General features: G+C 48.0%; 1 protein-coding gene across 1 annotated transcript in view; it reads left to right on the forward strand.

The window, feature by feature from the left end:
• The first annotated feature begins 16643 nt into the window (after window positions 1-16643).
• The window catches only part of LOC143766949 (uncharacterized), a 53986-nt gene continuing 44501 nt past the window's right edge, over window positions 16644-26128 (forward strand). Inside the window, exon 1 of the mRNA XM_077254965.1 lies at window positions 16644-17065. The gene's annotated coding sequence lies outside the window, so the exon portion shown is untranslated. The remainder of the gene's footprint in view (window positions 17066-26128) is intronic.

Here is a 26128-nt window from a genome sequence, read left to right on the forward strand (position 1 = left end):
TCGAGATGGTTTGGGGTGAGCTGGACCGCAGAGTGAAGGCAAAAGGGCCAACAAGTGCTAAGCATCTCTGGGAACTCCTTCAAGATTGTTGGAAGACCATTCCCGGTGACTACCTCTTGAAGCTCATCAAGAGTGTGCAAAGCAGTCATCAAAGCTAAAGGTGGCTACTTTGAAGAACCTAGAATATAAGACATAATTTCAGTTGTTTCACACTTTTTGGTTAAGTATATAATTCCACATGTGTTACTTCATAGTTTTGATGCCTTCAGTGTGAATGTACAATTTTCATAGTCATGAAAATACAGAAAAATCTTTGAATGAGAAGTTGTGTCCAAACTTTTCGTCTGTACTTTATATATAAGCAAAATAAAAATAAGATGTGAAAAACAAATCAGAATAAGGTGTAAAAAATCATTTATTGAGATACAGCATCTATCGATCTATCGATATACCCATCTATTTATTTATGTATCTATCCCATATCTATCTATCTGTGTGTAAACATTATTCTTCAGTAGAGAATGTAAAAGAAAAGGTTAGATGAGGAAATGACATCACAATTCTTTCTTTTTTTGTTAAATAATATATCTCTATTTAGTTTACAAAAACGCATACAAACCTGCATGAAAAAACCGCATCAAGTCCGCACGGATTTTCAACTGCGTTTTCTGAAGAGAGGAAGAATCCGCGCAGAAAATTGCACAAGCAAATCCGCAATGTGTGCACACCCTAATACTGATTATTTATATGTCTATATTTTACAGAAAACATTGTTATCAGTGTATACACTTCCCAACACCACTTTTGCATATATATTATTATCCATCGCTGTTTTTTAAGCTGCTTTTATCTTTATAACTTTAGCCTCACTTTATTCTGCATTTCTCACCCGTTGCACGGTCACTGGTCCCTTGGTGGTCTCACATCTGGCACTGTTCACATGCATTGTTGTTTCCTGACACCCCTCACTATCACTTTACCTGACTGATCGCTACCAGATGGCTCTATGCCGCATTATTCATCTTGGTCTTACCAACAGGTTCATCCTGGGCCTCCTGCTTCACTGGGGATGCTGAATGCTCGCATGGTGTGGGCCCGTCCAGTCTCCATCCAGTGTCTTTCCGGATACTCCCCCTCGGTGACGCCATCCAATCGGAGGTGCCCAGAGGCGGAGTTACCCGGGATGGCGTGACGCTGTTTCCTGGATCCTGCACATGACGCACCACCCGGGGGCGTCCCAGATGCATTTACCCACGTGGGGTATACTCGCTCCCTGGGAGCTGATTGGCATTTGCCCCAGGTCGTTCGGTTTACACCAATAAGTCATCAGGGGTATGTCCCAACCACTATTAGGTGTCACGCCAATAACATGACCCTGGATAGGACAGGGCGGTATAAACAATAACCACCAATGTGATTGGCTTACACTGGCAGACTCAGTCATGTGTTCCATAGTTGTGACCGGAGAACAGCCCCAATTCCTTTAGAAACTCTCCCACTGTATCCCAGAGTTACTCACCTTGCCTGGATTAGTGCAGGACCTTGGTTTGTTGGAAACACTTATCCATACCCTCTGAGGAAGCTGACGGGGCGAAACGAGCGTAAGAGGGAATAGTGGTAAATATTTCATCCTTATCTGTATACTACTGGCATGTCGTCTACAGGATTTGTAATCTCCATCTATTGTTAGGATGTTTACTCCTTTACACTATATGGGCTGTACTGTATTCCTGGAATATTCCATAGAGCACTTGCTGTACTTTATATCTCCTATTATTCCAGGAATGTAATGCACTGTTAGCGCTTTATTTTCTTACTATTTATACCCTTTGCTCTGTGTCCTCTCATTATAGAAGCTATTCAGTTATAAGTGCACAGTATCTATTGACCTTATAAACTGATATATCTACAATTCATTTACATATATCTATGTATGTATTTATCTTATACTCAATAAATACGGTGCACTTAAAGGGAAGATGCCATAAAAAAAAAAATTTTCAGCAATTGAAGAAGTGTAAAGAATTAATGTTTACATTTTCTTACAAAAATATAATTTGTTTATAATTTAGTAAAATCTGAAAAAACACTTGGGGAAGCAGCTACTGAAATTTGACAAAAACCAAGTGTACAACTAGCTCACATTACTGCACTGCAGTAAATATGGGCGGGGTCTGCCAACGTGTGTGATGTCTCCTCTCCTCTCCTTCTGGTGTTTGCTAAGGGATAAGAGAGGACGACATTTAGGAACACAGTGCGGAACCATTTTGTTGGTGACTACAAAGTTATGCTGACACTGAGGATGGCAGGCAGCAAGGATTCTGCCGTATCACACTCACACCCTGAGTCACTCATGCTCTTTCAGGCTCACATGCTGATGCTCTCACGCTGACACCCACATTCACGCTGACGCTCACACTCACGTGCTCGCTCACATGCTGACACACTCACTCGCTCATGCTCACTCACACACTGACGCTCACACCCTGATGCTCACACTCTCCCGATGTGACTGGTCTACATGTAAGATCGCAGTGGGACACTCGGATTACCTGGACTACGGCGGACAGGGAGTATACACTGTGTTCCAAATGATTCTGCACATAGAGTTTAGGAGTGATGAGGTTGGAATTTTTTTTGTTTGTCATCTAAACTCATTGATGGTGATGTGTGTCAGGGCTCTTTATATCAGTGACAGCAATTGCAGATACCTGTGCACATTAGTTTGGCCGGTGTGTCCAAATAAAGGCAAGACTACTTAAGAAGGCTGTTCCACATTATTAAGCAGCCGACATTTATTGCCAAAATGGGAAAGAAAAAGGATGTGTCGGCTGCTGAGAAGCAACAAATTGTGGAGTATTTAGGTCAAGGCATGACTACAATCAACATTGCCAAGACACTTTATCGTGATTATCGCTCAAGAAGTATGTAGCTGATTCCCAGCACACACGTGTGCGTGCTGATAAGGAAAAATTGAGGACTCTTTCCAACAGGCAATTGCGTAAGGTTAAAAGAGCAGCTGCACAAATGCCTTGTCATAGCAGCAGACAAGTTTTTGAAGCTGCTGGTGCCTCCAACGTCCCCAGAACAACAAGATGCAGGGTCCTTCAGAGGTTTGCAGCTGTGCGTAAGCCATTCTGTCGACCATCTCTATCCACTGCAACAAGCAGAAACGGCTCCAGTGGACCAAACGATACATGAAGACTGACTTCCAATCTGTTTTGTTCACCGATGAGTGGCGTGCAACGCTCGATGGTCCAGATGGATGGAGTGGAGGATGGTTGGTTGATGGACACCCCATGAAAACACGGCTAAGGCTCCAACAAGGAGGAGGTGGAGTAATGTTTTGGGCTGGAATCATGGGGAGAGAGATTGTCGGCCCCTTTATGATCCCTGAAGGGGTAAAGATGAACTCCATAATCTATGTGGAGTTTCTAAAACAACACTTCCTGCCATGGTTCAAGAAGAAGAACCGTGCTTTCTGCAGCAAGATCATTTTCATGCATGATAATGCACCGTCTCATGCTGCAAAAAACACATCTGCATCTCTGGCTGCTATGGGCATAAAAGAGGACAAACTTATGGTGTGGCCACCATCTTCCCCTGACCTCAACCCCATTGAGAACCTCTGGAGCATCATCAAAAGGAGTGTCTATGATGGCGGGAGGCAGTTCACATCTAAGCAACAGCTCTGGGAGGGGATTCTGTCCACATGCAAAACAATTGAAGCAGAAACCATCCAAAAACTGAGAAATTCAATGGACGAGAGAGTTCAGAAGCTTCTTTCGAACAAGGGGTCCTATGTGCAAATGTAACATCACCTAGAAGAAAGTTTTCACTTGAAAACTGTTTGATTTCATTTTGTAATAAGCTGATAATGCTTAGAACTTCACAATTGACCATTTTTTTGTTCAAAATAAAAAAAAAAAGGTTGAAAACTCTGCTGTGCATAATAATTTGGAACATGCATTTTGAGTGTTTATTTTTTTTTTTTAAAGATCCTGTTTTCATAGGCAGTTTGTTCCAAAACATTGCAATTATACTAGAATAGTAGATGACTGGAAAATAACAATGACTGCAATTCAGATAGGTAATTTAGAGAAAATAGGAGGAAATATGATTTGCATAATAATTTGGAACACAGTGTATGTTGGTTATTATTTTACATGATTTCTAGGAGACGAGGGCATTGGGGATTTGGTGTGAGGTGAGTATAGTGGGTATTTTTATGTGAATGTGTATGTAATTTTACTTTCTTCTTTGTTTTTAACTGTGAGCACAGGCAACCGCAAATTATACTACTCTCCCGTCAGCGGTACCTGCGGTCACTGTTATCAGTGACACCAGACATAGCCCGATGGGAGCAGTAGCCTCATCGGTTCATGCCTGCTTCACCTCTGTGGGTCACAGTCAGCTGCGGAATCACGCTGACATCTGACAGCATGATCCAGCAGCGCTGTGACCGACAGTACCGGTGGTAGCATTACTGCCGGGTGGCAGTTACAGCTGTGGGGTCACGCTGACATCTGACAGCATGACCCCGCAGCGCTCTGAACAGCGGTCTTATCGGCAGCTCCTGTCATTGCACGCACTGAGCAGTGTCCCATGCACAACCTCCATATGCCAGTTCCCCTTGTATATGTCATGCACAACCTCTATATGCCACCTCACCCCTGTATATGTCAGCTCCCCCTGTATATGCCATGCACAACCTCCATATGGCAGCTCCCCCTGTATATGTCACGCACAACCTCCATATGGCAGCTCCCCCTGTATATGTCACACACAACCTCCATATGGCAGCTCCCCCTGTATATGCCATGCACAACCTCCATATGGCAGCTCCCCCTGTATATGCCATGCACAACCTCCATATGGCAGCTCCCCCTGTATATGTCACGCACAACCTCCATATGGCAGCTCCCCCTGTATATGTCACACACAACCTCCATGTCAGCTCACCCCTGTATATGCCATGCAAAACCTCCATATGTCAGCTCACCCCGTATATGCCGTGCACAACCTCCATATGCTATTTCCCCCCTAACACCATCAACCACCTCTCATATTTTTGCCTCTGTTCAAAAAGCAGTATTCCTGGCCCTTCACCTCTGCAGCCCTAATAGTTACCAATGGATGATGTCACCACCCCACTCCTGTCGTCACTGCAGCATCCCTGGTAGACAGCAGGTCATCTTGTCTCCAGCAGCTTATTGGGTCTACAGCAGGCAGCAGCTCATCGGGTCCACAGCAGGCAGCAGCTCGTCAGGTCTACAGCAGGCAGCAGCTCGTCAGGTCTACAGCAGGCAGCAGCTCGTCGGGTCTACAGCAGGCAGCAGCTCGTCGGGTCTCCAGGAGCTCGGCAGGTATCCTGTCCTGATCTCCTGCAGCTCCTCAACAATGCGCAGCAAGACCATCCGAGACCTGTTATGCCGGAAGTGAACAGTACAGCATCCGGCATAACAGGGCATGCAATAGAGTGTAAATGGAACTCAGCGGATAGCGCTGGTCTCTAATAAAATGGCGCCTGGCCACACCTACAGCTGTGAATTGAGCAGCCCAGAGGCGTGCCCAGCTGATGTGGCTGCAATGTTAGAGATAGGGTGGCATCCGACCACTGTCTCCTAGGCCCAGGGACTGCCGTATTTGAGGATGGAAAGTGTCGTTCAGCAGCCATTACAGAGTTACGCTTAGGTGAAAACATCTTTTTAGATAATTTTCATTTTTACAATAAATTATCAAAAATCACGGCACCTTCCCTTTAATCTCATTTCAACGTTGATCGTGACAATCTCTTAGGATACATTTTACTGTATGATGGCACTTTTGCACATAGCCACTAGATGGAGAGACATTTGACATTTGCCTGAATTTTTATATCTACACATGGTTTACACAAATTATATTTTCTTGTCTTAACTATATACTATTTATCATTATAAGCTGTGTATTTCTGTAATTATTTGTATGTATACATGATTGATTACCACTTCTATCTCTGTAAAAACAACAACCCCTTTAATCCCTTTCCGACATCAGCCATAAATGTACGCCGATGTCGGACTTTCTGCCTTTGATGTGGGCTCCAGTGCTGGGCCCACATCTTTGCTGGTACATGTCAGCAAGTGCGCCAGAAATCCTGCCCATCAGTGACCCCGTCACATGATCGTGGGTCACCGATGGGTTGGCATGACAACCAGAGGTCTCCAACAGAAGTCTATCGTTGTCACTACCTGATAGCTATGAGCACCGCCCGCTAGGAGAAAATGCAGGGATCGTCTTGCCGAACTCCCGCTCTCCTTTTAACATGAGCAAAACGCTACTCAGGCAACACAGGGTGAGGATAAAACAGTGTGGCAAAGCTTTATTGTACCACAAAACAGGCAGATAACACATAGAACAGTCCCAGCACAGTACCCAACATGGTGCACATTACAGAGTCTCGCTCTTCCACTGACTCACCAGGATAATGGCAACTGTTACTACAGATCTTCCAGGGTCGCTACCTCACCTGTGGCACGCACACAGACAGGAGGTAACGACAAGCGTATGAAGATGTCAGTCCATACAAGGCCAGTTGATCCAAGGATCACAACCTGACTTCATATTCCAGGGTCGGTTACTCCACCTGTGGCACGCACACAGAGAGGAGGTAATAAGTGTAGGAAGATGACAGTCCATTTAGTCCATACAAGGTACAAGGCCAGTTGATCTGAGGATCACAACCTGGCTTCTCCAAACGTATCCATGGTTCAGCAATGGTCAGTGGAGCAGATCTGCATTCTTTTAACCGAGGCTGAAAACCCCTAGGTTGTTTCCTATAGAATGATAGATCTGTGTCCCTCGTGATGGAGCCATAATGTAAAATGGCTGTTGTCCTGTCTCTGGTCCTTTTGAGATGTATGGATGTCTTGGCAGAATCTCTCTGGCTGTTTCTTTCTCTCTCAGTCTCTTTATACAGAGGCATGTAACCTATTTTTAGACTTAACAAGTGTCCGTCATTCATTATTTACATAAAGGGTAAGAATGGAGATGTGATCAAGTAGCATTACCTGATTATTTAAACAACTAGATGGTGGCCTGATTCTAATGCATCGGGTATTCTAGACTATGTATGTAGTTTATTTATGAAGTTTTCATAATAATGCAATTTATAGACAGGATTAGCCCGGCCGTGACCAATTAGTGAAGCGTGGTTCAAATTCCGCGCCAATTCGCGGGCTGCGACTGTCGCTGATTGTTCGCGGTCGGTCGGGCGTGAACAATCAGTGAAGCCAGGGCCGGCTCCAGGTTTTTGAGGGCCCCGGGCGAAAGAGTCTCAGTGGGCCCCCCTCTTTAACACATACCACGATTCATGATGCACAGATACAGCAGAGAAATATATAACACAGCCCACGTAGTATATATCAGCCCACGTAGTATATAGCACAGCCCACATAGTATATAGCACATCCACGTAGTATATAACACAGCCCACGTAGTATATAGCACAGCCACGTAGTATATAACACAGCCCACGTAGTATATAACAGCCCACGTAGTATATAGCACAGCCCACATAGTACATAGCACAGCCACGTAGTATATACCACAGCCCACATAGTGTATAGCACAGCCACATAGTATATAACACAGCCACGTAGTATATAGCAGAGCCACGTAGTATATAACAGCCACGTAGTATATTGCCCAGCCATAGTAAATAGCACAGCCCACGTAGTATATTGCCCAGCCACGTAGTAAATAGCACAGCCCACGTAGTATATTGCCCAGCCACGTAGTATATAGCACAGCCACATAGTATATAACACAGCCCACGTAGTATATACCAGAGCCACGTAGTATATAACACAGCCCCGTAGTATATTGCCCAGCCACATAGTATATAGCCCAGCCACATAGTATATAGCACAGCGCCCGTAGAATATAGCACAGACACGTAGTATATTGCCCATCTACATAGTAAATAGCACAGCCCACGTAGTATATTGCCCAGCCACATAGTATATAGCACAGCCACGTAGTATATAGCACAGCCACGTAGTATATAACAGCCCATGTAGCATATAGCAGCCACGTAGTATATAGCACAGCCCACGTAGTATATAGCACAGAAATGTATATAGCACTGCCATGTAGTATATAGCAGCCACATAGTAAATAGCACAGCCCACGTAATATATTGCCCAGCCACATAGTATATATCACAGCCACATTGTTACTACGCATACTTACCGCTCCCGACTTGCTGCTTCCGCTGCCGACCCCGTTCTCAGCGCTCGCTCCTCTCCCAGGCTCCGGCGCTCTGTTCCTTTCACCGCTGCGTCTCCTTTCCCCGCTGCCGCACTTCCTGCTTCCGGTCAGCGGCATGCCCGTCCTCAGCGCACGCCTTCACTGCACCGTCAGATGTCCGCTTCTGCGCAGGCGCGCAGGATCCGACGCTAGATCTTCCTCCCGGTTCCTGGTTCCAGCGCCGGATGTTCTGATCCACTTGGTCCCCCAGCAACCAATCCCTGTGGACCTCACGGTATATCAGGTCGCCTCCCCTGCTAGGAGGTGCCTGAGTGTCTTTAGTTTTTTGCTATTGTCTCTGGCCTCCTTTGTCTCTTGTGCTTTGCTCTGAACCCCCGTACTGGTTCAGCTCTAGTTCCCCGTACTCAGTCTCTTCTCGGTTTACCCTCTCCTCCTGCTTCCCTCAGTTCCTGTCAGCCTCTGTTTTCCCTCTGCTCCGTCCCTACCCGTTCCTCCAGGATTCCACCCTTCTCGCTCCTAAAGTATCCCTGCCTAATCCTCTCCTTTGTTTATTTCTCTATCAAGAGCCGTCTCTCCTGGTGCCTGCTACCGTGGTTTGGTTATCTCCGGGCCTGCTCCCTAACGATCCCTGTATAGGGGTTGGTTACACCTGGCTTGCTCGTCCGGAGGGTCGCCTTCCACGGACCAGAGGGTCCACTCTTGTTTCTGCCTCAGAATCACAACAGCACACTCAGGCCATGGACCCCGCAGGTACCACGTTCTCTGCTCAGAAGGAGTTGGCGCACATGCGCGACAATCAACAGCGCATGATGTCTTTCATGAAAAACATGGAGTCCCGCCTGTCTGCTATACAGACCGCCGACCCGGGTAATGCTAATCAAATCGCGGGTTTGCAGCAGGAACTTTCCCAACAGCGTGATACGCAAACACGTATGCTATCCTACATGGCCTCCATAGACGATCGTTTATTTAATTTGCAGTCTGTCTCCGCGGCCTCCGCCTCGGTTCCACAGGACCCAAATTCTTCTTCCTTGCCTCATCCGCCACCTCGCCTTGGTAAGCCGCCGAGGTTTAATGGGGATCCCAAACTCTGTAGGGGATTTCTAAACCAGTGTCGCCTCCACTTCGAGCTCCTTCCCCAGCAGTATCCCACTGACCGAGCCAAGGTGGCTTTTATAGTGTCTCATTTGGAGGGAGAGGCTTTGTCCTGGGTCAATCCTCTGTGGGAGCGGGATGATCCCGTAGTCTCTCAATTGCCCTCCTTTTTAGAGACCTTCCGTAGGGTCTTTGACGAGCCCGGACGCTTAGCTTCCACAACTGAGTCGCTTTTCAATCTTCAGCAGGGCTCTCTATCTGTTGGCCAGTACGCTATTCGATTCCGAACCCTGGCCTCTGAATTAGGGTGGAATAACGAGGCCTTGGTTGGCGCCTTCTGGCGGGGCCTGTCCAGTCGAATTAAGGATGAGTTAGCTGGACGAGATACCCCAACCTCTTTAGAGGACCTCATATCCCTCTCTACGCGCATTGATCTTCGCTTTCAAGAGCGATCACGAGAGTCCGCTAGAGAGAGGAGGTCGGTTCGCCCTCTACCATCTCTCCGCAGGTCAGGGAGTCCTAAGCTCTCTTCGTCACCTACAGCTTCCGTACCAGAACCCATGCAGGTCGACCGAGTCAAGATGGCAGAGCAACGTCGTCGGGAGAGACGTTCCCAGGGACTCTGCTTTTACTGCGGTAGCGCTTCACACTTACTACGGGCATGTCCTGAGAGGCCGGAAAACTCCTCCGCCTAGGACAGGTAAGAGAGGCCTCCCTAGGTGACTTAGACTCCTCTCAACCTTTGTTTTTGTCTGTTTTACTTATTCTCAATCGAAAACGCTTTTCTGAGCTTGCGTATGTGGATTCGGGCGCGGCAGGCAATTTTATCAGTCTTGAGGCGGTTCGGAGGCTTCGCATTCCAGTTCTTTCTTTGGATCCTCCTCGTTTGATTTCCTCCGTGGATGGAAAACCCTTGCAAGACACCATCACTTTGGTTACGGAAGAGATCGAACTGCGTATTGGGGCTCTCCATCGTGAGAAGATTACTTTCTATGTTTTACCTAATCTAACCCATGCTCTGCTTCTAGGTCTACCTTGGCTCCGCACGCACGAACCAACTCTGGACTGGCGCTCGGGTGATGTGCTTCGTTGGGGATCCACATGTCAAAACCAATGTCTTCTTCCAGTTCGTCCTGTAGCCCCGCTTCCTGCTGACTCCATTCCCTCCGGACTACCAACTCCATACTGGTCCTTCTTGGATGTCTTTGATAAGAAGGAGGCTGAAACTCTACCTCCGCACCGGCCCTATGATTGCCCGATCGAGCTTCTGCCTGGTTCCACTCCTCCCAGAGGGAGAATCTACCCGCTCTCTCCCGCCGAGACCAAGGCTATGTCCGATTACGTCCAAGAGAACCTATCTAGAGGATTCATTCGAAAATCTTCTTCCCCTGCTGGTGCGGGGTTCTTCTTTGTCAAGAAGAAGGATGGATCTCTTCGACCCTGCATTGATTACCGGGGTTTGAACAACATTACAGTCAAGAATAAGTATCCTCTGCCTCTTATTCCAGAGCTCTTCGACCGACTAAGAGGGGCGCGAATCTTTACGAAGCTAGATCTACGGGGAGCCTACAACCTTGTTCGAATTCGCTCTGGCGATGAATGGAAGACTGCCTTTAACACCCGGGACGGGCATTACGAATACCTAGTCATGCCCTTTGGACTCAGTAATGCTCCCGCAGTCTTCCAAGAATTCGTGAATGACATCTTTCGAGACCTTCTTTATTCCTGTGTGGTGGTGTATTTAGACGACATCCTGATTTTTTCGGCAGATCTACCTTCTCACAGAAGAAGCGTTCGTCTAGTTCTGCAACGTCTAAGAGAGAATCGTCTTTACGCCAAGTATGAGAAGTGCCTCTTCGAGCAAACTTCCTTGCCCTTTCTTGGATACATCATTTCTGACACCGGCCTTAAAATGGATCCCGAAAAGGTGAGCGCCATTCTCAACTGGCCACGTCCCTATGGGACTAAAGCCATCCAACGATTTCTAGGGTTTGCCAACTACTACAGGCAATTTATTTCACATTTCTCCTCTGTAGTGCGGCCTCTCACTGCTCTCACCCATAAAGGGACCAACTCAAAGACTTGGACTCCTGAGACCGAAAAAGCCTTTTTGCTTCTGAAGCAGTCATTCTCCTCCGCCCCAGTTTTACATCGTCCGGAGATCAATAAACCATTCGTTCTCGAGGTGGATGCCTCTGCCACTGGTGCCGGAGCGGTGCTTTCCCAAAGAACCTCTACCGGTCGTCTGGTCCCCTGCGGCTTCTTCTCCAAAACGTTTTCGGCCTCGGAACGTAATTATACTATTGGGGACCGAGAACTCTTGGCCATAAAGTTGGCTCTGGAGGAGTGGAGACATCTTCTAGAAGGAGCCGTTCATCCTTTTGTGATTTTTTCTGACCACAAGAACTTGGCCTATCTTCAAACTGCGCACAGGCTGAATCCTCGGCAGGCTCGATGGTCCCTATTCTTTGCCCGTTTTGACTTCGAGCTTCGTTTTCGGCCAGGTGACAAAAATGTCAGAGCAGACGCTCTGTCCAGACTTTCGCAGCCTGAGGACTTCAACGAGGAGCCAGCACATATCATGGATCCCAGTAAGATCGTTACTGTAGCCCCTTTGAGGGTGATCTGTCCTCCTCCGGGTAAGACTTTAGTCACTGAAAATGACAGAGAGACAGTTCTGCGTTGGGGACATTCCTCTAAATTGGCAGGCCACGCCGGAGTTAAGAAAACTCTCCTTCTCGTCTCCCGCTACTATTGGTGGCCTTCATTACGACAAGATATCGAACAGTTTGTCGCCTCATGTCCTTCTTGTGCGAAATGCAAAGTGCCAAGACAGTTACCTCGTGGAGGATTGCTTCCTCTTCCTGTGCCTTCCAGTCCGTGGCAACACATCGCCATGGACTTCATTACCGATTTACCAAAATCCACAAATTGCACAGTCATTCTTACGGTAGTAGATCGGTTCTCCAAGATGGCTCACTTCATTCCCTTGCCTGGTCTTCCCACGGCTCCAGAATTGGCAAAGGTCTTCATTTCAACCATCTTCAAACTTCATGGGTTTCCTCAAAACATCGTGTCTGACCGAGGAGTTCAGTTTACGTCTCGTTTTTGGAGGGCGCTTTGCAAGCTTTTGAAAGTGTCTCTCGATTTTTCTTCTGCCTATCACCCCCAGACTAATGGTCAAGCTGAACGGACTAACCAGATTGTGGCTACCTATCTTCGTCACTTCATTAATTCTCACCACGATGATTGGGTAAGCCTTCTGCCTTGGGCCGAATTCGCCTATAACAACCACTCTAGTGAGTCTTCAGCTAAATCTCCTTTTTTTGTTGTCTTTGGTCAACATCCGAATATGCCTCTGCCGATTTCTTCCACTACTGGAGTTCCAGCCGCTGACTCTTTGACTTCGAATTTCTCTGCAATATGGACTGAGGTTAAAAAGGCTCTTGAGATGGCGTCTGTCAAAATGAAGACTCACGCAGACAAAAGGCGTCTAGACTCTTCTCCATTCTTGCCTGGCGATAAGGTTTGGCTCGCCTCACGTTACATTAGGCTCAAAATTCCTTCCTACAAACTCGGTCCTCGTTACATCGGGCCCTTTGAAGTTCTGAGTCGGGTCAACGAAGTCGCCTACAAGCTGAAGTTGCCTGCCTCGCTCCGTATTCCCAATACCTTTCATGTTTCTCTGCTCAAACCTGTTATCCTTAACCGCTTCCATTCTTCTCCCTGTGTCTCTCCGCAGCCTCTCCAAGCCAATAACATTTTTGAGGTGAGGGACATTTTAGCCAAGAAGAGAGTTCGTGGAAAAGAGTTTTTTTCTGGTGGATTGGAAGGGGTTTGGTCCTGAAGAGAGATCGTGGGAACCTTTGGAGAATATTAATGCACCTCGTCTTCTTGAAAAATTTCTTGCCAAATTCAAGAGTGGGGATTTTAAAGAGGGGGGTACTGTTACTACGCATACTTACCGCTCCCGACTTGCTGCTTCCGCTGCCGACCCCGTTCTCAGCGCTCGCTCCTCTCCCAGGCTCCGGCGCTCTGTTCCTTTCACCGCTGCGTCTCCTTTCCCCGCTGCCGCACTTCCTGCTTCCGGTCAGCGGCATGCCCGTCCTCAGCGCACGCCTTCACTGCACCGTCAGATGTCCGCTTCTGCGCAGGCGCGCAGGATCCGACGCTAGATCTTCCTCCCGGTTCCTGGTTCCAGCGCCGGATGTTCTGATCCACTTGGTCCCCCAGCAACCAATCCCTGTGGACCTCACGGTATATCAGGTCGCCTCCCCTGCTAGGAGGTGCCTGAGTGTCTTTAGTTTTTTGCTATTGTCTCTGGCCTCCTTTGTCTCTTGTGCTTTGCTCTGAACCCCCGTACTGGTTCAGCTCTAGTTCCCCGTACTCAGTCTCTTCTCGGTTTACCCTCTCCTCCTGCTTCCCTCAGTTCCTGTCAGCCTCTGTTTTCCCTCTGCTCCGTCCCTACCCGTTCCTCCAGGATTCCACCCTTCTCGCTCCTAAAGTATCCCTGCCTAATCCTCTCCTTTGTTTATTTCTCTATCAAGAGCCGTCTCTCCTGGTGCCTGCTACCGTGGTTTGGTTATCTCCGGGCCTGCTCCCTAACGATCCCTGTATAGGGGTTGGTTACACCTGGCTTGCTCGTCCGGAGGGTCGCCTTCCACGGACCAGAGGGTCCACTCTTGTTTCTGCCTCAGAATCATAACACACATAGTATATAGCACAGGCCACGTAGTAAATAGCACACATAATATATTGCCCAGCCACGTAGTGTATTGTCCAGCCTCGTAGTATATTGCCCAGCCACGTAGTATATTGCCCAGTCACATAGTATATTGCCCAGACACGTAGTATATTGCCCAGCCACGAAGTATATAGCACAGCCCAAATAGTATACAGCACAGAGATGTAGTATATAACACAGCCCATGCAGTATCTAACACAGCCCACGTAGTATATAGCAATCTGGGCACCATATCTCTGTTAAAAAATAATTAAAATAAAAAAAAGGTCTATACTCACCTTCCGTCGGCCCCCGGATCCAGCCGAGGCGTTTACCGATGCTCCTCGCGAGAGGTCCCAAGAGTGCAATGTGGTCTTGCGAGATGATGACGTAGCGGTCTCGCGAGACCGCTACCTCATCATCTCGCGAGACTGCAATCCATGGACCGGTCACCGGAGCGTCACGAGGAGCGGGAAAGGCCTGGGCTGGATCCGGAAGGTAAGTATATAATGATTTTTTATTGTTTTATTATTTTTAACATTAGATCCCGTGCCAATGTCGCTGATTTGGTCGCACTCAGTAGGGAGCGGGCGCCAACTGCGGGGAGTACGGAGCGGGCGCCGACTGCGGGGAGTACGGAGCGGGCGCCGACTGCGGGGAGTAGGGAGCGGGCACCGAATGCGGGGAGTACGGAGCGGGCGCCGACTGCGGGGAGTACAGAGCGGGCGCCGACTGCGGGGAGTACGGAGCGGGTGCCGACTGCGGAGAGTACGGAGCGGGCGCCGACTGCGGGGAGTAGGGAGTGGCCATTTTGCTGCCAGACTGTGACCGTCGCTGATTGGTCGTGGCTGTTTTGCCGCGACGAATCAGCGACTTGGGATTTCCGTTACAGACAGACGGAAGTGCCCCTTAGACAATTATATATATAGATACAGCACTTACTACTTCAGGAAGGACGTGAACAATCCGCCACAGATCAGAGTAACACTAGTAAAGGTACCTTCACACGAAAGGCTAGCGATATCGTTTAGTTTGACACGCAGCAGCGATCAGGATCCTGCTGTGATGTCGCTGGTCGCTGAATAAAGTCCAGAACTTTATTTGGTCGTCAGACCGGCGTGTATCGTCGTGTTTGACAGCAAAAGCAACGATACCAGCGATATTTTACACTGGTAACCAGGGTAGATATCGGGTTACTAAGCGCAGGGCCGCCCTTAGTAACCCGATGTTTACCCTGGTTACCAGCGTAAAATGTAAAAAAAACAAACAGTACATACTCACATTCACGTCCCCCGGCGTCCGCTTCCTGCACTGACTGAGCGCCGTAAAGTGAAAGTGAAAGCACAGCACAGCGGTGACGTCACCGCTGTGCCCTGCTACTGCTGGCGCTCACACAGTGCAGGAAGCGGACACCGGGGGACGTGAATGTGAGTATGCGCTGTTTTTTTTTTTTTTACATTTTACGCTGGTAACCAGGGTAAACATCGGGTTACTAAGTGCGGCCCTGCGCTTAGCAACCCGATGTTTACCCTGGTTACCCGGGGACCTCGGCATCGTTGGTCGCTGGAGAGCGGTCTGTGTGACAGCTCTCCAGCGACCAAACAGCGACGCTATCGCTGCAGCGTCGTTTCGTGTGAAGGTACCTTAAAGGCCCCGTCTCACGTAGCGAGATCGCTAGCGAGATCGCTGCTGAGTCACAAGTTTTGTGACGCAACAGCGACCTCAGTAGCGATCTCGCTATGTGTGACACGTACCAGCGATCAGGCCCCTGCTGCGAGATCGCTGGTCGTGTCGGAATGGCCTGGACCTTTTTTTGGTCGTTGAGGCCCCGCTGACATCGCTGAATGGTGTGTGTGACACCGATCCAGCGATGTCTTCACTGGTAACCAGGGTAAACATCGGGTTACTAAGCGCAGGGCCGCGCTTAGTAACCCGATGTTTACCCTGGTTACCAGCGTAAATGTAAAAAAAAAAAAAACAGTACATACTCACCCTCTGTTGCCCGTCAGGTCCCTTGGCGTCTGCTTCCTGCTCTGACTGAGCCGCCGTAAAGTGAGAGCACAGCAGTGACGTCACCGCTGCGCTCTGCTCTCACTGTACGGCGGCTCAGTCAGAGCAGGAAGCAGACGCCAAGGGACCTGACGGGCAACAGAGGGTGAGTATGTAGTGTTTGTTTTTTTTTACATTTACGCTGGTTACCCGGGTGCTGCAGGGGGACTTCGGCATCGTTGAAGACAGTTTCAACGATGCCGAAGTCGTTCCCCTGATCGTTGGTCGCTGGAGAGAGCTGTCTGTGTGACAGCTCCCCAGCGACCACACAGCGACACAACAGCGACGCTGTAGCGATCAGCATCGTTGTCTGTATCGCTGCAGCGTCGCTGTGTGAGACGGGGCCTAAGACTACAGCCGAGCAGCAGGGGGCGCTGGTCACAGGAGCGAGCGCTGAGGAAACCGCAGTGTGTGCACTGCTTCACTAGCGCCGTATACAGGGGTAGAATGAGGCCTCACTGTACAGACCGGGAGCCAGGACTGAGCAAAATGTGATTTTATTTACAAAAAAACAGCCGGACCGGCCATCACTACGGGAACCGCTCCTTCTCCCGGTGTTTGCTATCATCACTGCTTCCCGCGTTTCCCGCACGTGACAACCCGAGCGACAAGCAGGGAACGCCGGGAAATGTAGTCCCGTGACTGTCAGCGGCACGTGACGGCAGGGGGCGGGGCCTCCGGGCGGCTGCGCAGTAGGAGGCAGCACACTGGCTGGTGGGAGGAGCTGGAGCCGCACAGTGCGGTCAGGACACGGCAGGGATCTGTGCTCTCCTCCCGGGTGAGCCCTGGGCTGTATGGCCGCTGCCTGCCCTGGCGGCTTCTCTGCCCGCACTAAGGACACGCCCCGGAAATGACGTCACATCTGGGAGGAGCCGCACAGTCTAGTGTTAGAAGGGAGCTCCTTCCTCCCCGTGGGTTCCCGGTGTCCGGTGTGCGGCTCTACAGGTGCTGTCCTCGTCCTCCTCCATGTGGGGGATTCCTCCTCCTATATCGCCTCCATACTCCGCCCCCTCACTATAGCGCTTATTCACACCTGGCAGTCCTGGCTGTGTCTGTGCAGTGAGGGCGTTTTCCTCTTTGTCTCCACACAGTAATGTCCTCCCGTGTACCGGCCACTGTAAGAATTCTCCCTTCTTCCCCCACATGGGAATATTCCCCTATTCACCTATTTGGCCCTCGTGTGCCCCCGTATATTACTACTGGTCCCTGTGTGCCCCCATATATTACTACTGGTCCCTGTGTGCCCCCATATATTACTACTGGCCCTGTGTGCCCCCATATATTACTACTGGCCCCTGTGTGCCCCCATATATTACTACTGGTCCCAGTGTGCCCCCCATATATTACTACTGGCCCCCGTGTGCCCCCGTATATTACTACTGGTCCCTGTGTGCCCCCATATATTACTACTGGCCCCCGTGTGCCCCCATATATTACTACTGGCCCCCGTGTGCCCCCGTATATCACTACTGGCCCCCGTGTGCCCCCATATATTACTACTGGTCCCAGTGTGCCCCCCATATATTACTACTGGCCCCCGTGTGCCCCCGTATATTACTACTGGTCCCTGTGTGCCCCCATATATTACTACTGGCCCCCGTGTGCCCCCATATATTACTACTGGCCCCCGTGTGCCCCCATATATCACTACTGGCGACTGTGCCCCCGTATATTACTACTGGCCCCCATATATTACTACTGGCCCCAGTGTGCCCCCATATATTACTACTGGTCCCTGTGTGCCCCCATATATTACTACTGGCCCCCGTGTGCCCCCATATATCACTACTGGCGACTGTGCCCCCGTATATTACTACTGGCCCCCGTATATTACTACTGGCCCCAGTGTGCCCCCATATATTACTACTGGTCCCTGTGTGCCCCCATATATTACTACTGGTCCCTGTGTGCCCCCATATATTACTACTGGCCCCCGTGTGCCCCCATATATCACTACTGGCGACTGTGCCCCCGTATATCACTACTGGCCCCCGTATATTACTACTGGCCCCTGTGTGCCCCCATATATTACTACTGGCCCCTGTGTGCCCCCATATATTACTACTGGTCCCTGTGTGCCCCCATATATTACTACTGGCCCCCGTGTGCCCCCATATATCACTACTGGCGACTGTGCCCCCGTATATCACTACTGGCCCCCGTATATTACTACTGGCCCCTGTGTGCCCCCATATATTACTACTGGCCCCTGTGTGCCCCCATATATTACTACTGGTCCCTGTGTGCCCCCATATATTACTACTGGCCCCCGTGTGCCCCCATATATCACTACTGGCCACTGTGCCCCCGTATATTACTACTGGCCCCCGTATATTACTACTGGCCCCAGTGTGCCCCCATATATTACTACTGGTCCCTGTGTGCCCCCATATATTACTACTGGCCCCCGTGTGCCCCCGTATGTTACTACTGGCCCCCGTGTGCCCCCGTATGTTACTACTGGCCCCCGTGTGCCCCCATATATTACTACTGGCCCCCGTGTGCCCCCGTATATTACTACTGGTCCCTGTGTGCCCCCGTATATTACTACTGGCCCCAGTGTGCCCTCGTATATTACTACTGGCCCCAGTGTGCCCCCATATATTACTACTGGCCCCCGTGTGCCCCCATATATTACTACTGGCCCCCGTGTGCCCCCGTATATTACTACACACGCAAAAAAATCCATCATCTACAGTCGAGCTCTGAGGTATATTCGGATCTGTTCAGACAGCAAAGACAGGGAACTACAGCTGCGATCACTGAGGAATACATTCATACAACAAGGATACATCCACTGGTAATAGATGAGCAGATCCAGAGGCCTACAAGGATCCCAAGAAGCCGCCTCCTGGATTACAGACCGAGAGAGGATAACAACAGGGTACCTCTTGTGGTCACATACAACCCCCACATGAGCATCCTAAGGAAAATTGGTGCTGATCTCCAACCCATATTCCACAGAGACCACAAATTGAGACCTATTCCCAGAACTACCACTTCTCTCCTATAAACAGCCCCCTAACGTAAGGAATCTCCTTGTCAGAAGTGTCCTCTCATCACCATCTGTGACTGGCACATTCCCCTGTAACAATAAAAAATGCAAAACGTGTCCCCACAAATTACCGACAAATATAGTCCATGTACCAAACACAAATCAGGACTATAAGGTCATGGGTGCCTTCTCATGCACATCCTCCAACGTGGTGACATGATCCAATGTACGAGGTGCCCTGGAAGTATCTACAGTACAGAGTAAGGCTGGAGTCACACATGGCGTAAGACAATACGCCACGTATTATACGTCCGTACTACGCGTTCAATACGCCAAAATGTCTCCGTAAGCGACTTCCGTAGTTCCTGCGTTGCTTAGGTGTGGTCGCGTATTTTGCGCATGTGCTTGTGCGTGTGTGATCCGTATGTGATCCGTATGGCGTATTTATCACGCACCATCACAAAATGGACATTTAACGGTTTTCAGGCCTGCAAATCATTTAAAACATCATTAACCACACTTTTTAAGCCCTCTACAACAGGTGGAGCCCTCCCATCTGCCCTATATGTTCTCTAGCATATTTTGGCTGTGGTGCTTGGAGATTACAAACATGTCTGGCCCTGTGTATTTAAGCACAACTCAGCGGGTGTTGCTTCACTGGGTGTTGTCTCGTCGCTTTGGCCAGCCATATCCGGTCAATGTGGATCCGCGAAGGAGGAGACGAAGATTGTGGGTACATCCTCTATTGACCCAACGCCAGAGTAAAGGCCATTTCCAGAGACTATATTCAGCTTTGAGGGCACATCCAGAGAAGTTTTACCAGTATACTCGCATGTCCATCCGGACTTTTTGACATGTTGTTGGAGATCTTATGTCCTGGGCTCACCTTTCAGGACACCTGGATGAGAAAAGCCATCTCTGCTGAGGAGCGTCTGCTCCTAACCTTACGGTATGTATTCCACATTTTAAAATACTGTCTTTTTTTGGGGATTCTTGCCAAATGTGTGGTGTTCTACTAGGTTTAATTAACTTCACTTTGACATTAAGCCACAAGCACATATAAAAGAATTTTGGCAATATTCTAGTCTATTTCTTTTGTCAACTGTAAATTTGGATACTGTAAATAATGTAATAGTAAATGAAATATACACTTTTGGCTTATTCCTTTGTTCGTCGTCCTCATGTTTTGTTCTTTTACCTTTTTGTTGTATTGCAGCTTCCTGTCGACAGGATTGTCCTATGCGGGTCTACACCTGGAGTTTCTGATTGGGCGGTCGACCATTTCAGGCATTGTTAGGACAACCTGTTCCCAAATCTGGCAGAAACTACATGAAGCTGTGTTGCCGGAGCCAAAACAGGACGATTGGCTGAAAATCGCCACAGGTTTCCGAAATAATTGTGACTTCCCTAATTGCATTGGAGCTGTGGATGGGAAACATATCAGGGTGCGTAAGCCGCCGAACTCTGGTTCCCAATTCTACAATTACAAGCAGTTTTTCTCTGTAGTTCTGTTAGCAGTTGCTGACAGTAACTACAGGTTTGTAATTGTAGACATTGGGGCCTATGGGCGAACTGGAGACTCTAGGGTCTTCAATTCGTCCATAATGGGTCGGCGGCTACGTGACAACCAGTTGAACCTCCCACCACCACAACAACTCCCAGGCTCCAATGCGGAAGCAGTGCCTTTTGTTTTGGTTGGAGATGAGGCCTTCCAATTGTCGAGGCACGTCATGAGGCCTTACCCCAGGCGCAACCTTGACCACCGGCGGAGGGTGTTTAATTTGAGACTTGCCAGGACACGGAGACTGGTTGAGTGCGCCTTTGGGATTCTTGTGGCCAAATGGCGTGTTCTTCAGTCTGCCATCCAGCTGAGTGAGGCTACAATCAATGAGGTGATCAAAGCCTGCGTCATTCTCCATAATTTCACAAGAATACATGATTGTTCCTATCCAAATTTTGAAGATAACCTCATTAACAATGTTCCTAGGCCTACCCCATATGTCCCTCCTCCGCGTCGTCCACTTTCTGGACTGAGAGTTCGTGATATCTTTACAAATTATTTTCTGACTCCTCAAGGTGCTATTCCCTGGCAAGACTATGCCTTTTTTCATGTGTAATTAATTAGCTCTCTAAAGTATGTGTTAATCAAGTTTCAAACTGTGTGTGTTGTATTTTCTTTTTTCACATATGGTTATCAGCATATCATGTGTGTGTGATGGAAGAATGAATCCAGCGCATACAGACGGTGATTGGTAGTAATAAAACGTTTTACTGAATAACTTTTTTTACTTTCTAGGTTCTGTTTTGTTCTGAACCTTTTTTTGGCCTTATAAAGGCCTATTTTTCTTTAGAACAAAAAAACAGCGCAAACAACCACATTAAAACAGGCTCTGTAGTGGCAATACAAGCGTAAATATTGTATCCAAATCATATTAAAAACAAAAAAACAAAAGTTTAAAGTAACAAGAAAAAATAAACAAAACAAAAACAAAAAAATTACAAGTCCTGGTAGGTTGGGGCAGGAGAAGTAGGTTGCTCATTGTCTGCATCAGGTGGCATTTGTAGGGCCAATTGTCCAGCACCCTGTGCAGATGTTGTAGTGGCCTGAGGGACATTTGCCAAGCTATGATGCTGGGAACTTGGAAGAGTGGGCCGAGGATTTGGTAGATACCCCTGCTGGTGATAACCATATTGCCGGGAATCATAACCCAACCCAAAATGACCATATTGTCCATACCCAGGTTGGGACCAGCCTCCAGCACTGGGTGTGGACAAGTGGCCATATTGGGATGGTTGAAGATATCCCGCCATATGTTGCTGAGGTGGCCATTGTGTGTTTGATGGGGGTTGGGGCTGAGGTGTTGGCTGTCGTGGAGGGGGTGCTTCAGATCCTTGTTGAGCTGCCAGGCCTTGTAATCTCTGAGGCCGCAGAAGATTTTCAGGTGACATCTGCCACTGTTCAATCTGATGCATGAGATTGTATGGGTTATTTGGGGGGGTGCATGCGTCAACAAGGATCTGAAAACACCCTCTCACACGAAGCCTTAACTCACGCTCTAGGGACCTTAAGTAATGGGCCATGCTCCTGGTAAATCCCTCCTCCCCATCATCGTCTCGAACACGGGCCAAGTAGCTCAGGACCCCAGCATCCACGTTTTGGTGCCTTTGGAGCAATTCTCTTCGGCGGCGTGCACGTTGTGGTCTGCCTGTGGGGATGGAGCCAGGGCAACAGTTGGGCTGCTGCTATTTCCAGGGTCTTCCTGGCTAGGTGGTGGTGCTGCTGATGAGGCAAAATGCGGGTCCTCAGGGTGTGGGACGGAGGCAGATGGAGCTGCCTGACCAGATGAGGATCCAGGAGGGATGGAGCCAGAGGGAGCATCAGATGGACCAGCCACCTCTTCAACTTCACCAACTGGGTCAATGACAAGTTCCGAGTCAGACCCTGTCTCCCTGTCAGTGAGGTTAGACTGAGTTCTGAAAATGAAAAAATTTTTTAGCTCAAAAAAAAGACAAAAACCAAAAAAATTTACAAAAATATGGTTACTTACGGCCTGAGGTCCATGCTGGGATTAAGAAAGTTGAGTCGGTCAAAATAAATGTATTTTTTTTTTTTTGGGAGGTGCCCCGGCTCCACTTCTCTCCCGCTGCTGCCTCTCCCTCCTGTACTGGTCGCGGATACTCCGCCACCTTGTTGTAACATCACCCACTGAAACAACAAAAAAAACACACATTCTTTAGGCCATTAATCAGTGAGCTCACAAAAGGTGGAACTGACTACAGAGATTTAAGTGTAGCATCCAAATAGGCCTTTGTGGAGAAGATTTACGAATAAATATACCCAAAAAACACAATTAGCAAGCAAAGCCACAAGGACAGAGTCCACTAACCTCTATCACAGAAAGGACAAATAATGGGAAACACTGTTAGTAAGTAAAAGGGACACCTATTCTAAACATTAATGAAATCCGTTTCTCATGTACAACACCATGTATCTACTGGTGGGCTTTCTAGTTCATTCATGACTATTTACTAAATTCGTGAAGAGAAATTCAAAGTAGTAAGGGCCTGATAATTCACAAGAACATTACATTTCAAACATGGGTGTACTTACTTATCTGTCGCTGTGCCTGACGTGGCTGCTGGTCATAATGTGGGAAGAGGGCCACACACACACTCCTCCATGCTGCCTCTTTTTGTGCCCTGTTTGCATAATTAGGGTCTCTTTGGTCCCAGAGGACAGGCCTCTCTTGGACCAAAATTATGAGCATGTCCGCGTTGACAATGTTTGCCATGCTGAATATCACTCCGTGGAGGCGTGCAGCAGACTTCCGGGTTCACTGTCTGGCTTTTTCAGCTAATTAGCATGTCTCACCTGCCTGATTGAGGCCTTTGGACATTTCAGGACATCTGCCAGTAAATCCGTATTTCGCGCAAGGCACACGCATGGTCCGTAAGCATTCCGTATTATACGCTCTCCCATAGACTTGCATTGGCGTATTTTTTGCGCGATACGCTGACAAACGCAGCATGCTGCGATTTTCTGCGCCCGTACAACTCCGTAAATTACGGATCCGTAATATACGCCTTATAGGACTAGACCCATTGAGAAGCATTGTGCCGTATGTAATGCGAGTTTTACGGACGTAGTTTTTGCGCTCTTACGTACGTAAAACACGCATGTGTGACCCCGGCCTAAAAGTATGGACACCTTCTCATTTAAAGATTTTTCTGTATTTTCATGACTATGAAAATTGTCAATTCACACTGAAGGCATCAAAACAATGAATTAACACGTGGAATTATATACTTAACAAAAAAGTGTGAAACAACTGAAATTATGTCTTATATTCTAGGTTCTTCAAAGTAGCCACCTTTTGCTTTGATGACTGCTTTGCACACTCTTGGCATTCTCTTGATGAGCTTCAAGAGGTAGTCACCGGGAGTGGTCTTCCCACAATCTTGAAGGAGTTCCCGGAGATGCTTAGCACTTGTTGGCCCTTTTGCATTCACTCTGCGGTCCAGCTCACCCCAAACCATCTCGATGGGGTTCAGGTCTGGTGACTGTGGAGGCCAGGTCATCTGGTGTAGCCCCCCATCACTCTCCTTCTTGGTCAAATAGCCCTTACACTGCCTGGAGGTGTGTTTGGGGTCAGTGTCCTGTTGAAAAATAAACGATGGTCCAACTAAACGCAAACTGGATGGAATAGCATGCCGCTGTAAGATGCTGTGGTAGCCATGCTGGTTCAGTATGCCTTCAATTTTGAATAAATCCCCAACATTGTCACCAGCAAAGCACCCCCACACCATTACACCGCCTCCTCCATGCTTCACGGTGGGAACAAGGCATGTAGAGTCCATCCGTTCACCTCTTCTACGTCACACAAAGACACGGTGGTTGGAACTAAATATCTCAAATTTGGACTCATCAGACCAAAGCACAGATTTCCACTGGTCTAATGTCCATTCCTTGTGTTCTTTAGCCCAAACAAGTCTCTTCTGCTTGTTGCCTGTCCTTATCAGTGGTTTCCTAGCAGCTATTTTACCATGAAGGCCTGCTGCACAAAGTCTCCTCTTAACAGTTATTGTAGAGATGTGTCTGCTGCTAGAACTCTGTGTGGCATTGACCTAGTCTCTAATCAGAGCTGCTGCTAACCTGCGATTTCTGAGGCTGGTGACTCGGATAAACTTATCCTCAGAAGCAGAGGTGACTCTTGGTCTTCCTTTCCTGGGGCGGTCCTCATGTGAGCCAGTTTCTTTGTAGCGCTTGATGGTTTTTGCCACTGCACTTGGGGACACTTTCAAAGTTTTCCCAATTTTTTGGACTGACTGACCTTCATTTCTTAAAGTAATGATGGCCACTCGTTTTTCTTTACTTAGCTGCTTTTTTCTTGCCATAATACAAATTCTAACAGTCTATTCAGTAGTACTATCAGCTGTGTATCCACCAGACTTCTGCTCAACACAACTGATGGTCCCAACCCCATTTATAAGGCAAGAAATCCCACTTATTAAACCTGACAGGGCACACCTGTGAAGTGAAAACCCTTCCTGGTGACTACCCCTTGAAGCTCATCAAGAGAATGCCAAAAGTGTGCAAAGTAGTCATCAAAGCAAAAGGTGACTACTTTGAAGAACCTAGAATATAAGACCTATTTTCATTTGTTTCACACTTTTTTGTTAAGTATATAATTCCACATGTGATAATTCATAGTTTTGATGCCTTCAGTGTGAACGTACAATTTTCATAGTCACGAAAATACAGAAAAATCTTTAAATGAGAAGGTGTGTCCAAACTTTTGGTCTGTACTGTATATTGGGGAAACTATGCAAAAACTACAAACTAGGATGAATCTGCACAGACACACAATCGGGAATGAAATGGACACACCTGTGGGAAAACATTTCTCTGGAACTGGACATTGTATGACAGACTTAAAAGTCTTAATACTAAAAGTTAATTTTAAGGATGACGGAAAGAAAAACTTGGGAATTCAAACTGATACAGATGATCAATTCGTTGACACTAGGACTCATCACCTGGATTTATACCTCACTACAAGGACACAATTCACACCTCCACCAGACTCCAGATACCTAAGAACATCATTCTCCATTTGTATGAAAATGCTTAATTAGATTTCCTTGGCTTATCTTTAGAAGGCACCAAACTTTCCCACCCCCCTGAACAAATGTCCTGCTGTACTATTCTCTAAATGTTGTGCTTGTTATTAATCTATTTGTAATCTAGCCTGAAGAAGGAGCCTCTGTGCTCTGAAAGCTGCAAACATATTTTCTGGTTAGCCAATAAAGGTATCACTCCTAGAATACTTCTGTCATCATTGGGCAGAAAAGTATTCACATCGATTTTTCTGGCTAACACGGTACCACAATACAATTTGTTATTGCACATCGTGGAACGGGAAAGAAATTGAGCACGTTTATTGCCAGTGGTTAGTCGTACCTTCTGTTCACTTGTGGCATATTTCTGCTGTCATCCTTTTAGAGCCATCCTT

Source organism: Ranitomeya variabilis, chromosome 4 (assembly GCF_051348905.1).
Source record: "Ranitomeya variabilis isolate aRanVar5 chromosome 4, aRanVar5.hap1, whole genome shotgun sequence".
In the NCBI taxonomy this organism is placed as follows: domain Eukaryota; kingdom Metazoa; phylum Chordata; class Amphibia; order Anura; family Dendrobatidae; genus Ranitomeya; species Ranitomeya variabilis.